Raw genomic sequence first — 12,763 nt, 5'->3', positions numbered from 1 at the left:
CACTGTTTTCACATTCCCCTGGTATCAGCAGTGGTGTTATATCACTGCAAATTGAGCCCCACGCAGACTCCTAAAAAGCAGATTGTGTGTGAGTGTGTGTGTGATGGTGATGGAGAGGGGGTACTGTAAGGATAATAATATCACCTCAGTGAGATGCTGTCAGGGAAACTCGGAGAGAAAACAATTTTCATTAGAGCCTTTTGCTATTTGAATTTCCTCCAGCTGCCTATTATCACCTGAACAGCTGGGATCCACACATAATGGAATTCCTTGGCTTCTACAGAGTCTTCTCTTAAGCAGACAAAAGGAAGTTGCATCTTGCAAGTTCCTCCAGAAAATTTATCAAAATTGCCCTGAAGGGTTGACATAGTCCTGATAGGGATTTTTTTGAAGGGTGATGTTATTATTTTTCATTGATCACACCACAAAAATATTAAGAGGGAAGAAAAATTCAATTCCTGTCCCTTGGATCTTATTTAGAAAAACAACAACAATCAAGACTTCATTTAACGGGATCTTTCAGGAAAAAGAAAAAGAATGCTGGTCAGTATAAAGGAAGGGAGGAGAAAGTCTCTTGCTTTTGCTTAGAGCTGGTGGATCTTATTTAAAAAAAAAAAAAAAAACAACAACTGGTGAGCCTCCCCGGTGGCGCAGCGGTTGAGCGCTGGGTTGCGAAGCTGCCGGCGACCTCTGCAGCGCAGCGGTTCGATCCCCGGCTGCTCCCCGGCCACCGGAGGAGGGTCCCACATGGCGCGCAGACCTCTCCTGCCGCCCGCTGCTCCCCTCAGCAGTGTACTTCGGTCCTTCTGCCTGCTCTGCTCCCCGCTCTGGCTCTGGTGAATTCTCTCGCCCTCCCGCGCTTCTGACTGTACCCAGTGCACGTATAAACAAAACAAACAAACAAATAAATAAATAAAAACATGCCTCTATAAATAAAAAAAAAAAGTGTTAAAAAAAAAACTGGTAATAATTTTCCCACAACCATTTATTGTGTTTTTTGTAGTTTTCTGAAAGTTTTGCACATGTACAAGAAATAGAAATATATATTGTATTCATCACCATTACCTTTTACACAAATTATAGCATACCATACTACTTTTTTAGAATAAAAAATTATGTTTTGGATATCATTACATACACAAACATGAAGAGTCTTTTTTTAAAAAAATAACTGCATACTGGGCCTCCCCAGTGGCACAGTGGTTGAGCGCTGGGTTGCGAAGCTGCCCGCAGCCTCTGCAGCGCCGATTTGATCCCTGGCTGCTCCCCGGCCACCAGAGGAGGGTCCCACATGGCGCGCAGACCTCTCCTGCCACCCGCTGCTCCCCTCAGCAGTGTACTTCGGTCCTTCTGCCTGCTCTGCTCCCCGCTCTGGCTCTGGTGAATTCTCTCACCCTCCCGCGCTTCTGACTGTACCCAGTGCTTGTATAAATCAATCAATCAATCAATCAATCAATCAATCAATCTTGTATAAATAAATAAATAAATCTTAAAAAAAATAACTGCATACTATCACATTATGATGTGTTAGGTATCATGATATATCTAATTAGCATTCCATTGTGGAATATTTAATTTGCTTTCAAATTTCATTGCAATGCTGCAATGACTAACTTTGTGTGTGTTTGTGAGTTCATTTATAGGATAATTTTATAGAAATGAAATAGAAGTCAAAGGGCATTTTGAGAGATATTGCCAAATTGTCCTCCAAAGAGATCATACCCCCTCCAGCTATGTATCAGAATTCCTGACAGACCTTGAAATCCTGATGCATTGAGTAGAGCTCCAATTTGCTTGCTTTCATCCCATACCCTTCCAGATGTTAAAGGGATTCACAGCAACTTCTTCAAAACTTTGCATTGTTAGATAACTGTCTAATTTAGTGCTTTCTTATTTATAATCACCCAAAGTCAACAACTCATTCTTTCAATGTATTTTTCTTCCTATGGCAGTTTTTTAAACCAGAACAATCATTAGTTACCCCTAATAAGTGTGGGCATCCCAAATCATTGTCCCTCTTCACACTGGTAGTTCTCCAAGCTTCCTTCCCAAGAGCTCTGAAGTACCATTCATCAAGGGGCAGGTGGAGGTGAGTCTTGGTTTGGAGACCTGACTTTTGCCTGTTTCTCTGGCCTAACAGTATCTTATCTAACCAAACTGATGGCCCATCTTTGAACTATTCATACCCCTGGGGATTATATATATATATTCCTTTGTAGGAACTGAAGACAGTCCGGTACACAGTAAGCAGTGAAGATGTCGATGGCTGTAAAGCTGAAAATTGTTTCAAAATTTCTCCATAGCTTTCAAATTTCATCCTGCTTTCTTTTCTGTGAGGAATCTAAGGCTCCCTCTATTGGAGACTCCTATTGTATCTCCTCCCATCCCCCCCAAAAGACTATTTTTGATAAGAACCTTTCCTAAGGGAAGAATCTAGAGAATGAGCTGTAGACAACCAAAGTGATTGAAGAGAGACATCAGTATCTCTCACCAGGGGTGATTAATTTCTCTTTGTTTGCTTGACTAAGAATAAAGGAATGTATGGTATGTGATGGTTTTGCAGTCATGAAGTCTGGAAATAAATACTATTATCATGTGTTGAAATGTACTATCAGTGAACCATTAATATGTATTCATTTATTTTCCAGATTTCCTGGCAACCCTGTAAATATATTACAGCTATCTATGAGGAAAGATTAGGGAGGATATGTGAGAAATAAAATAAGCTCTAATTGTCATATTCAGATTTTTAACTAGAAGAGGATTTTGTCTCAAGTTAGGGCTAGTGGAGAGAAAGAGAAAGATGACTCACTGATTACTAGAGAATTTCAACACTGTCTTCAAAATAGTTCAGAATAGCCAAAGCCAAAGCAATAAATCAAGGAGGAGTAATTAGTAAAAGTTTATTGTGCACACACCACCTGTTTGAAAACGCGGCACTCAAAAACAAGGAGTAGGGCTCAGCAGCATATTGTTATAAAGCAGTTTAAACAGCAAGCAGGCAGTGACTATTTATTCTTCCAGTTAATGGTTATATTAAATTGTCAGTGGTTACCCCACAGCAACCTTGGGAAACAGCTTAAGTTTTGCTTGTGGTTTCCAGAAGCATAAACAAGAAATGACGGGGTCAGGTTAGCCTTGCAAAATAAGCTAGATTAAGCTTTGTTTGTATGACCAAACTGGTTTTGTCTGCTCAAGGAATTCTCAAAGCTGGTCTCCATGTTGTTGTTGTTGTTGTTGTTTTTGTAACCCTTTGTATTAGAAAAAACTTCAATCTTCCTCCTGAGTTTCCCCTTTCCTCTCACGTTACTATCACATTCACAATACCTCTGACACCAGATTTGGGGGGATGGGGAAAGGAAGACGTCTCCAGCCAGCAATTCTGTAATCTAGCTGGGTGTCCTGTGTTTTAACTCAATTCTGACACTATCTACCTATCTACCTGAAGGGGGTCCCATGACTCCCTTCTCAGATTCCACAGGTTAAGAGCTCAAGACTGCTCCTCTCCCCCCACTTCAGATGCCAATTTAAAGTCCAAGTTAGGGCCTCCCTTGGTGGCACAGGCGGTTGAGTGCCGTGCTATGAAGCTGCCCGCAGCCTCTGAAGCGCCGGTTTGATCCCGGCCCACCGGCAAGGGTCCCACATGGCCCTCAGACCTCTCCTGTCTCTCCTGCTGCTCCCCTCAGCAGTGTATTTCGTCAGTCTGCCTGTTCTGTTCCCCACTCTGTCTCTGGTGACTCCTCTCACCCTCCCGCACATCTGGCCTGTACCCTGGTTCTTGTCTAAATCAATCAATCAATCAATCAATCAATCTTTTTTTAAAAAAAAGTCCAAGTTAGGAATTGTATGGGGACTATAACCAGGATGAAAATGCATACATTGTGTAAAAATGAAAAATGATGTGAAAAATATATATAAAATTAAAAATAAATAAAATAAAAATAAAAAATACTTCTGCTATGTAAAATAAACAAATAAAATAAAACTAGTGTTCCCCCCCCAAAATAAAGTCCAAGTTGTCACCAGTTTCCCATGACACCCTTCTCGGGTTCAATTAATTGTAACATTGGCTCAGAAAACTCAGGAATAACATTTTACTTCCTGTTTACCAGTGTTTTATAAGTATTTGATAAAATATCCAGATAAGCATCCAGATGGAAGACATATGTAGGGTGAGGTCTGGGGAGGGGCTGGGAGCTTCCACATTTATCCAGGCGCACCACTCTCCCAAGTACCTCCACATGTTCACCAACACCGGAGAGCTCAAACCCCTGTATTTTGGGGTTTTTTTGTAGGCGGGATAGAGCCTTAATTCAATTTCCAGCCCCTCTCCCTTTCCAGTGAATGGGGGTAGGGCTGAAAATTCCAAGTTGTTAATTTGGCCTTGTCTCTCCGGTGACTGCTTTCCCTATCTAGGGCCCAAGAGTCACCTCATTACAAAGAAGGACACTTCCATCACCCAGGAAATTCTGCGGGGTCGGAATGAGGAGATTCTTGTATCAGGAACTGGGGTCAAACATCAAATATTAGAGCAAAAGATGCTCCTACTTGCTCTTATCACTTGGGAAATCACAAGGGCTTTAGGTGCACTGTGCAAGGAGCCAGGCAGAGACCAATGTCTAGTTTTCTATTATCTCATATAGACAATAACCAAAAGGAAAGAGAACTTATGTATTATATACAAGTATTAGGATAACCATTAGGACAAAAATATAAACTCTTCCTAAATACTAGAGGAATATTTTTTTAATAAAGGGAGGAAAAGGGAGGAGGGAAACAAGTGAAATAGACATGGTGAAAGATGTAAATATATAAAAATACAAAATAGTGAGGCAGGGCCTCCCTGGTGGCACAGGCATTAAGCACCACACTATGAAGCTGTCCGCAGCCTCTGCAGCACAACTTTGATCCCCAGCCAGCCAGGGAGATACCCACATGGCACAGCAGACCTCTCCTGACTCTCCCGCTGCTCCCCTCAGCAGTGTATTTCAGTCAGTCTTCCCATTCTGCTCCCCACTCTGTCTCTGGTGAATCCTCTCACCCTCCACATCTTAGGCCTGTACCCCAGCTCTTGTATGCATAAATAAATAAATTTTAAAAAAAGATAGTGAGGCAGATCTGAGACCACATACATTGACATTAATAAGTATATCAATGGGTTTACCATACCTGTCAAATGAAAATGATTTTCGTATTGACTAGTAAAATAAAATCCAACACCATGCTGTATAAAAGAAAAACATGTAAAATGAAGAGATTCAGGAAGGCTAAAAATAAAACAAATATATACCAGAGTTCAAAAAAACAATTTAAAGGGCCTCCCCGGTGGCGCAGCGGTTGAGTGCTGGGTTGCGAAGCCGCCTGCGGCCTCAGCGGCGCCGGTTCGATCCCCGGCTGCTCCCCGGCCACCAGAGGAGGGTCCCACATGGCGCGCAGACCTCTCCTGCCGCCCGCTGCTCCCCTCAGCAGTGTACTTCGGTCCTTCTGCCTGCTCTGCTCCCAGCTCTGGCTCTGGTGAATTCTCTCACCCTCCCGCGCTTCTGACTGTACCCAGTGCATGTATGAACAAAAAAACAAACAAACAAACAAATAAATAAATAAAACATGCCTCTATAAAATTAAAAAAAAAAACACAATTTAAAAAACAACAAAAAAAATTAAGCAGGGATTAAAATTGTAATTATTCAATATTTTTTAGTGCCAGTTAAAAATGTGACAATATGATGTCTCACCGATGAGAGTGACATAAATCCAAAACTTTGATCAGGTACTCTGTGGCCAGGTTGTGAGGAAATAGGCCAAGTTGTGGGCTGTGGAGGTGAAAAATAATGCAACCTCAACGATTAAACAGTAATTAGCTAACAGAGTAAATGATGGCTTTTGATTAGGCAATCCCACTTCTAGAAATTTATGCCAAAGATAATCTGGCAAAAATAAGAAAAGAAGTGTACAGTATTAAATTCAACATTATTTATAATAGCTATAGAATAGAAACAACTCAAATGTCTGTTAACAAAAGACTATGGTAACTCTGCAACTGAGCTGTGAAACTGCACTGAAGAATGTGCCACTCTGGAGTAACCCCCAAGAAAGACTTTTATGTGAATAACGCAAGGTGTAGGGCATGTGGATAGTACACTGTTATTGGAGAGAGGAGAGAGAGAGAAAGAGAATAATTCAAGAGTGATAACCTTTAGGGAGAGGGGAGAAATCAAGTGGAAAGGAAAGAAGTAGAAGATAAAGGACTTTGCATATACCTTGCTTTCCACAACTGATTTTGGGATAATTATAATTTCACATGATTACAACATAAAATTAAGTGAAAAACAAGTCATCCCTAAAATTAAAAAAAAAAAGAATTCTCATCATTTTCACAAAACAAAGATTCTTGAAAAACAGCAACAATATTTGGCTAAAATACAAAAAAGAAAAGAAAAGCTGTAAAAATGAGAATGAAAAACACCTACTCACAGCCCACAAGGCCACACATTTCCTATCCACTTTCCTTTCCTCAGACGAAGCCTCCCTCTAGTGGAGATCAGTGTCACAGCGAGTCCCCTGCATCCTGCACTCGGAGGGAAGCAATCCTTTGCCCATGGTCTTCTACCCCAGAAGTCTTAAGTCGCAGGGGTATTAGGGTCAAGAGCAGGAGATACTGAGCTCTGGGACAGCAGAAAGTCAAGAAGAGAATTCAGTTTTAAAAGGCAGTGGGGGCTTGAGATTTATGAGACACTGAAAAGCAGAGGGTTGGGGTGATGTAACTCAGAATGGGGAAGTAACTTCTAGAAAGATTCAAAACTGCCTTTTTCTTCCATTCTCTCAATCCCTGAGTATTGTCAGTTTTTCTTTAGACCAGGCCGATGAGTGGACACATAAGTCGTTATGCCTTCAATTTCCAGTTTCTTGACTACTGGCACCTTATCATGTGTTTATTGGCACATGGAATTTCTTTTCTATGAGTTGCCTATTCTTGTCCCGTGCTTCTATTGGTTTGTGTTTTTTTCTTATCAGTGTGTGGGTATTCTTTGTGTATTAGAGATCATCTTTATCAGTCATGTGTTGGAATTATTTCTTGTAGCATATTTCTAGTGTTTTTACTGTATGGTATCATGTGTCTTCATTTTCTTCAAAGGTAGTTAAATATGTCTCTCTCATTTATGGTGTCCCCATAGTTTTGCTATTCTTCCTTAAGATTTCCTCATATATTTTTGTGTTGATTGTTACATAAATGTATTTTTTTGCAATATAAAAAAAACCACCAAATTTTAAAACCCTGAAGCAGTAGCTTGAAGTTTTTATCCTTAGGTCCAATTCTATCATTTAGTTGTGACTTTGGATAAGTTGCCAAGCCTCTCATATGTCATTGTCTTAATTTTATAAGTGGAGAATAATAACACCTACTCTCCTACTTCACAGGGTTAGAGATAAAATCAGATTTTTTTTAAAGTAAAGATTTGAAAAGTATAATTGCTTCTTGGCCTTTTGGCTAAGATCAAGTGAAATTACAAAAATGTAAGGCATCATTATTATTATAATGTGTTTTCCCCCTTTAGTTGAAAGGTAAGGTGATAAATACGAAGATCACCAGATTAGGAAGTCATTTTCCAATCTTACACCACACCCTAGCCAGTATGCCTTTGAGCAACTTTTTAAGTTTCTGTGTTTCAGCTTTCTCATCCTGAAAATGAAAGGGTTGGTCTCCAAGTTCCCTTCCAGCTTTGATCTAAAAATATTATTCAGGGCCCTCCCTGGTGGTGCAGCGGGTTGAGCACAGCACTGTGAAGCTGTCCGCAGCCTCTGCAGCGTTGGTTGGATTCCAGGCTGGCCAGAGAGATTCCCGTATGGTGCTGCAGACCTCTGCTGTCTCTCTCCTGTCTCGCCCCTTGCTCCCCTCAGCAGTGCTTTCAGTCTGTCTGCCTGTTCTGCTCCCCACTCTTGTCTCTGGTGAATCCTCTCGCCCTCCCGCACCTCTGGCCTGTACCCCAGCTATTGTATAAATAAAATAAATAAATCTTTAAAATAAATAAATAAAAATAAAAATATTAATCAGAATATTATGTAAATATATGTATATTATGTAAATATATGTAAATATATATATGTACGTTGAAGATATATTCTTAGAATCAGGTATTTAATATACAACTTATATACATAAAAGGAGACTGGCTGGAAGATGTGGGAAGCACAGAAACTCACAAGGCACCTTCTGCAGCTTAGGTGGGGAAGATGGTAGACTTGAAGCTGGTAAAGGTGAAAGATGGTGGATTCAAAGAGGGTAAAGGTGAAGGAAATGGATAGCAGGTGAGAGGTTTAGGAGTCTCAACTGACGATTAGGCCTACCTGGAAAGAAGGGGACCTCAGATCCCCGAGGTGTCTGGCCTCTGAGATCTTACTGCTCTCAAATTGTTGGATTGGCTTGTTCCCGATGTCTTGTGGTACGGGACCTCCACTCCAATCTACCCTATAGTTCTCCCACTGTCTCACTTTAGAATCAGAAACTAGGCAATCCACCTTGTCTGTGGTAGGGCAGGGGTTCACATTCTCTAAGCAAAGTGCATTCTTTGTGGAACTGGCCTCAGTGATGCTGGTTTAGTATAGGATTTGTGTACAATACTTATATATGAACTGGACGTGAATCTATCTCCATCACTGGAATGCAGCCACAGGCATGTTTTCGTACAACTTTATTTCCTCATCTGTAACATTTTGATGACTATCTCAAAAGACAGTTTAAGAGACTTAGTCTGCTACAGAGTAAATGTAAGACAAATGTTATGATTAGAACATGTATATTAGCAAATTAAAGACTCCGAAACTATTTAATTAGAAAACTGCTGAACTCTGGTTGCGAAGCTGCCCGTAGCCTCTGCAGCGCCGGTTCGATCCCCGGCTGCTCCCCGGCCACCAGAGGAGGGTCCCACATGGCGCGCAGACCTCTCCTGCCGCCCGCTGCTCCCCTCAGCAGTGTACTTCGGTCCTTCTGCCTGCTCTGCTCCCCGCTCTGGCTCTGGTGAATTCTCTCATCCTCCCGCGCTTCTGACTGTACTCAGTGCTTGTATAAATTAAAATAAATAAATAAATAAATAAATAAATAAATAAATAAATAAATAAATAGATAAATAAAGCACAAATGTTTAAAAAAAAAAAAAAGAAAGAAAACTGCTGAACTCTGTTGAACCAGAATTTCGCTGGTTGGGAAAACGCCCATAGACCCTTTTAAACAGTGCACCTGTCAGTGGGATGAGAGGACTGCGGTGGAGACTGAGGAGCCACGGTGAGCGGGACCTGCTAGACTCACCCCACGCAGGAGTGGGAAGCGTCCAGGTCAGTGGAATCTCCATCTCCTGGGTCCAGCCGTGAACCCCCAGGGAGGATGCTCCGCCTTGCTTTTGGATCTCCCTACCCCGCCACCCGCTGAGGGGCTCGGGCCCGGGCGTGGGCGGGGCCCGGGCGTGTCGTGGGCGGGGCTATGACGACTGGGGGCGGGGCCAGCGGGCTCGTCGCGGGGAGGAGGCGGGGCCAGATTCCCGGGGGCGGGGAGAGCTGGAAACCCGGCGGGCGTGGGCGGGGGGGACAGCCCTGGAGTGCGCCGGTGATTTCTGGGCCCTTCTCGTGCGAGCACCAGCCGGGCTCTGGCCCCTGCTCCGGCGCCCGCGTCCGGCTTGCGGTTGCGGGGAGGGCTGCAGGGGGGAATGCCGCGTGCAGGCAGACGCCCTGAACCTGCGCCCTCCTGGGCTCGGCGCCCGCCTCCGCCCGCGGGGACCTCACCTGCAGGTCCGAGCCGGGCCTGGGGCTCCTGGCGCCTCCTGTGACTCCAGTGCCTCTGCACAGCCCGGCTGTGGGCCCGAGGGGCCTGCGGAATGGACGAAGGGGCCGGGGTAGACTGGACGCCCCAGGAGCAGGGAGGCCGAGTGACTACGTGTCGGATTAATTTTAGAAATGCACGGTTTTTTTAATCATAAATTGACCATATTATTTGTCTTCGAGGTGAAAATGTAATAATCTCGCTTTTACCTAGTAGATCTTCCTTCCTTTCATGAGACCTCTGTGTCCAGCAGAGGTGGTCTGCGTATGCACCCACAGCGTGGCCCTGCCTTCTTCATGTAAAGTTAGATACCTACACTTGCCTTTTCCAGTTGGTCTTCATGGTATTTTTCTTTTCTTTGTAAATGAGTTACTTTAGTCTTGCTAAAATTATCTACTACACAAAATTCTATTTAGAGAGAAAACAATTTAGCTTAATATACTGACTTGATTGAATAACATTGCAAAAGTGGCCGCATGCAATTAGCAAGGAGTTCTTAATCCACTAATTATTAATAATTCTAACAACACAAAAATACGGAACGCTTTACAAATTTGTGAATCATCCTCGAGTAGGGACCATGCTAATCTCCGTATCTTTCCAATTTTAGTATATGTGCTCCCTAAGCAAGCACTCATGGTATTTTCTTATTTTAAAAACATTTGACATTTTTAGAATCAGTAATATATAAACTAAATAAAAATTCAAACATTAAGGAAGTACAGACAAAGAAAACTACCTTTCCTTCAGCTCTACCCTCACTTCCTCATTCCCTTTCCCAGAAACAACCAGTTTCTCATATGCCCTTCATGGACATATATGTATTTATATATGCATTAATATATATTTCCTCATCCAAATACTGCTTATTATACACACTGCTCTTTACCTGAGTCTTTCTCAATAAGTAACATATCTTGGATACTTGGTTCCAAAGCAGGACAGTATACAAAATGAAGAGTGATTTAAAACACTCATTCTGGGCCTCCCCGGTGGCGCAGCGGTTGAGCGCTGGGTTGCGAAGCTGCCCGCGGCCTCTGCGGCGCCGGTTCGATCCCCGGCTGCTTCCCGGCCACCGGCGGAGGATCCCACATGGCGTGCAGACCTCTCCTGCCGCCCGCTGCTCCCCTCAGCAGTGTACTTCGGTCCTTCTGCCTGCTCTGCTCCCCGCTCTGGCTCTGGTGAATTCTCTCACCCTCCCGCGCTTCTGACTGTACCCAGTGCATGTATAGACAAAACAAACAAACAAACAAAATAAATAAATAAAACATGCCTCTATTAAAAAAAAAAAAAAAAAAAAAAAAAATAAAACACTCATTCTTTGCCTGGTTTTTATAACACTCTCAGCTTTTTGCAAATACAGACAGAGGAGCTGTGGATATATTTTTGTTTCATACAAAATTTTTAACAAGAAACTTAAAAATATGCATTTAATGAGTCCCAGAACAGACTTTGAAAAGGTTTTGTTCCCCCTGAGAAATGCTAAAAATATTTTACCAACTCTATAAAGGCAAACTTGACATAAAGTAAACTAGTCATATTTAAAGCATTCAAGTTGTTCAATTCTGACACATGTATAGACTAGTGAAATCATCCTCACAATCTAACACTGATTTGCCTGGTAGATACAGTAACTATACACATATAAAATGTTTTAATTTATTTTAAATTCAAATGGCTTTATTTTTAAGAAATTCTTTTAAACTCAAAAGAAAATAATTTTACATCAAAGAAAATATTTTTATATAAGGTAAATCCATTCATCTTTTTACCAATGCAACTAGAAACTCTTTTATATTGCTAGTTTTTAAAAGGTTTTTAATACTTACAACATAATTAAGTATTGACCTTCAGGCATAAAGGTCAAAGTGCATAGGGCCAATGAAAGTCATACTGTAATCCTGCCACAATTAAGAGAATGAACATGTCCCTTGCCCCCCAAATTTCTTGGAGCCCCTTTCTAATTCTTATTGCCTGCTATTTTTTTCCCCCTTCTCAAGTAACCATTGATTTGCTTTCTTGTTGGAGGTGGCCACCCTGCGTAATGAGCAAAAGGGCCTTGACCCGAGTCTCTTAGGCATGTGAAAACACATGCGTCTCGGAGGAAAACCTCTGAGTGACAGGACTTGGTGCTGAGAACCTGGAAAGTGACCTGTGTGGAGTCAGGCTTCTACATCTCCACAGTCTGAGAATAACAAAATGGAGAGATCCTGCGCAGTGAGCAGAAGGGCCTTGACCTGAGTCCCTAAGGCATGTGAAAACACATGCGTCTCGGAGGAAAACCTCTGGGTGACAGGACTTGGTGTTGAGAGCCTGGAAGTGAACTGCATACATCTCCACAGTTTGACAACAACAAAATAATGAGCGAACTTCCCAGGCTCTGGCTAGGAGGCGATAAGATTATGTGTGTTAGAACTAACGGCCTGGTACCCTACTGTCTGAAGTAAATAGATAATAGTAAGAAAATAGACTAATCATTCATACATGTTATCATTATGTGGTATGCTTTGATGTTACACCTGCTACAATTAAAATAGTATATAATGAGCACTAAGACAATAAAGATTTGCTGCATGCTGGACATGACAGTCCCCCATATCTGATTTCCTTCACCGTCATGTTCCAGGTTAGGACTCACTAGAAGTCCACACTTTCTGTCGTTATAGTTTTCCTTTTCTTGAATTTTAAATAAATTTAAAATTTAAATAATAAAAAGTTAACTAGAACTTTAAGTAAGTGGAGTCACATAGCACTCTTTTTTGCTAGGCTTCTTTCACTCAATTTTTATGAGATTAATATTGTGTGTATCACTATTCTTTCTTCCTTTTTTTTCTGATTGTTATTTTATTGTGGGGATAAACCACAATTTGTCTTCACCTGTTGATTGACATTTGGGGTTTTTCCCTGTTTGGGCCTACTACAAATAAAGCTACTAAGAATGGTTATGTAAGAGTA

The 12,763-nt window shown here is 41.8% G+C and overlaps 1 non-coding gene across 1 annotated transcript; it reads right to left on the bottom strand.

Moving 5' to 3' along the window:
* Window positions 1–10,338: 10,338 nt before the first annotated feature.
* Window positions 10,339–10,442, bottom strand: LOC119242519 (U6 spliceosomal RNA). Its single transcript, XR_005124517.1, has one exon. It is a non-coding gene; the product is annotated as a U6 spliceosomal RNA (small nuclear RNA).
* Window positions 10,443–12,763: the final 2,321 nt, after the last annotated feature.

This window comes from Talpa occidentalis, unplaced genomic scaffold (assembly GCF_014898055.3).
Source record: "Talpa occidentalis isolate TD23 unplaced genomic scaffold, MPIMG_talOcc4v2.1 talOcc4.12, whole genome shotgun sequence".
NCBI classification, from domain to species: Eukaryota; Metazoa; Chordata; class Mammalia; order Eulipotyphla; family Talpidae; genus Talpa; species Talpa occidentalis.
The sequence above is the reverse complement of the archived record's forward strand: the minus strand, read 5'-3'. Positions and strand labels throughout refer to the sequence as shown.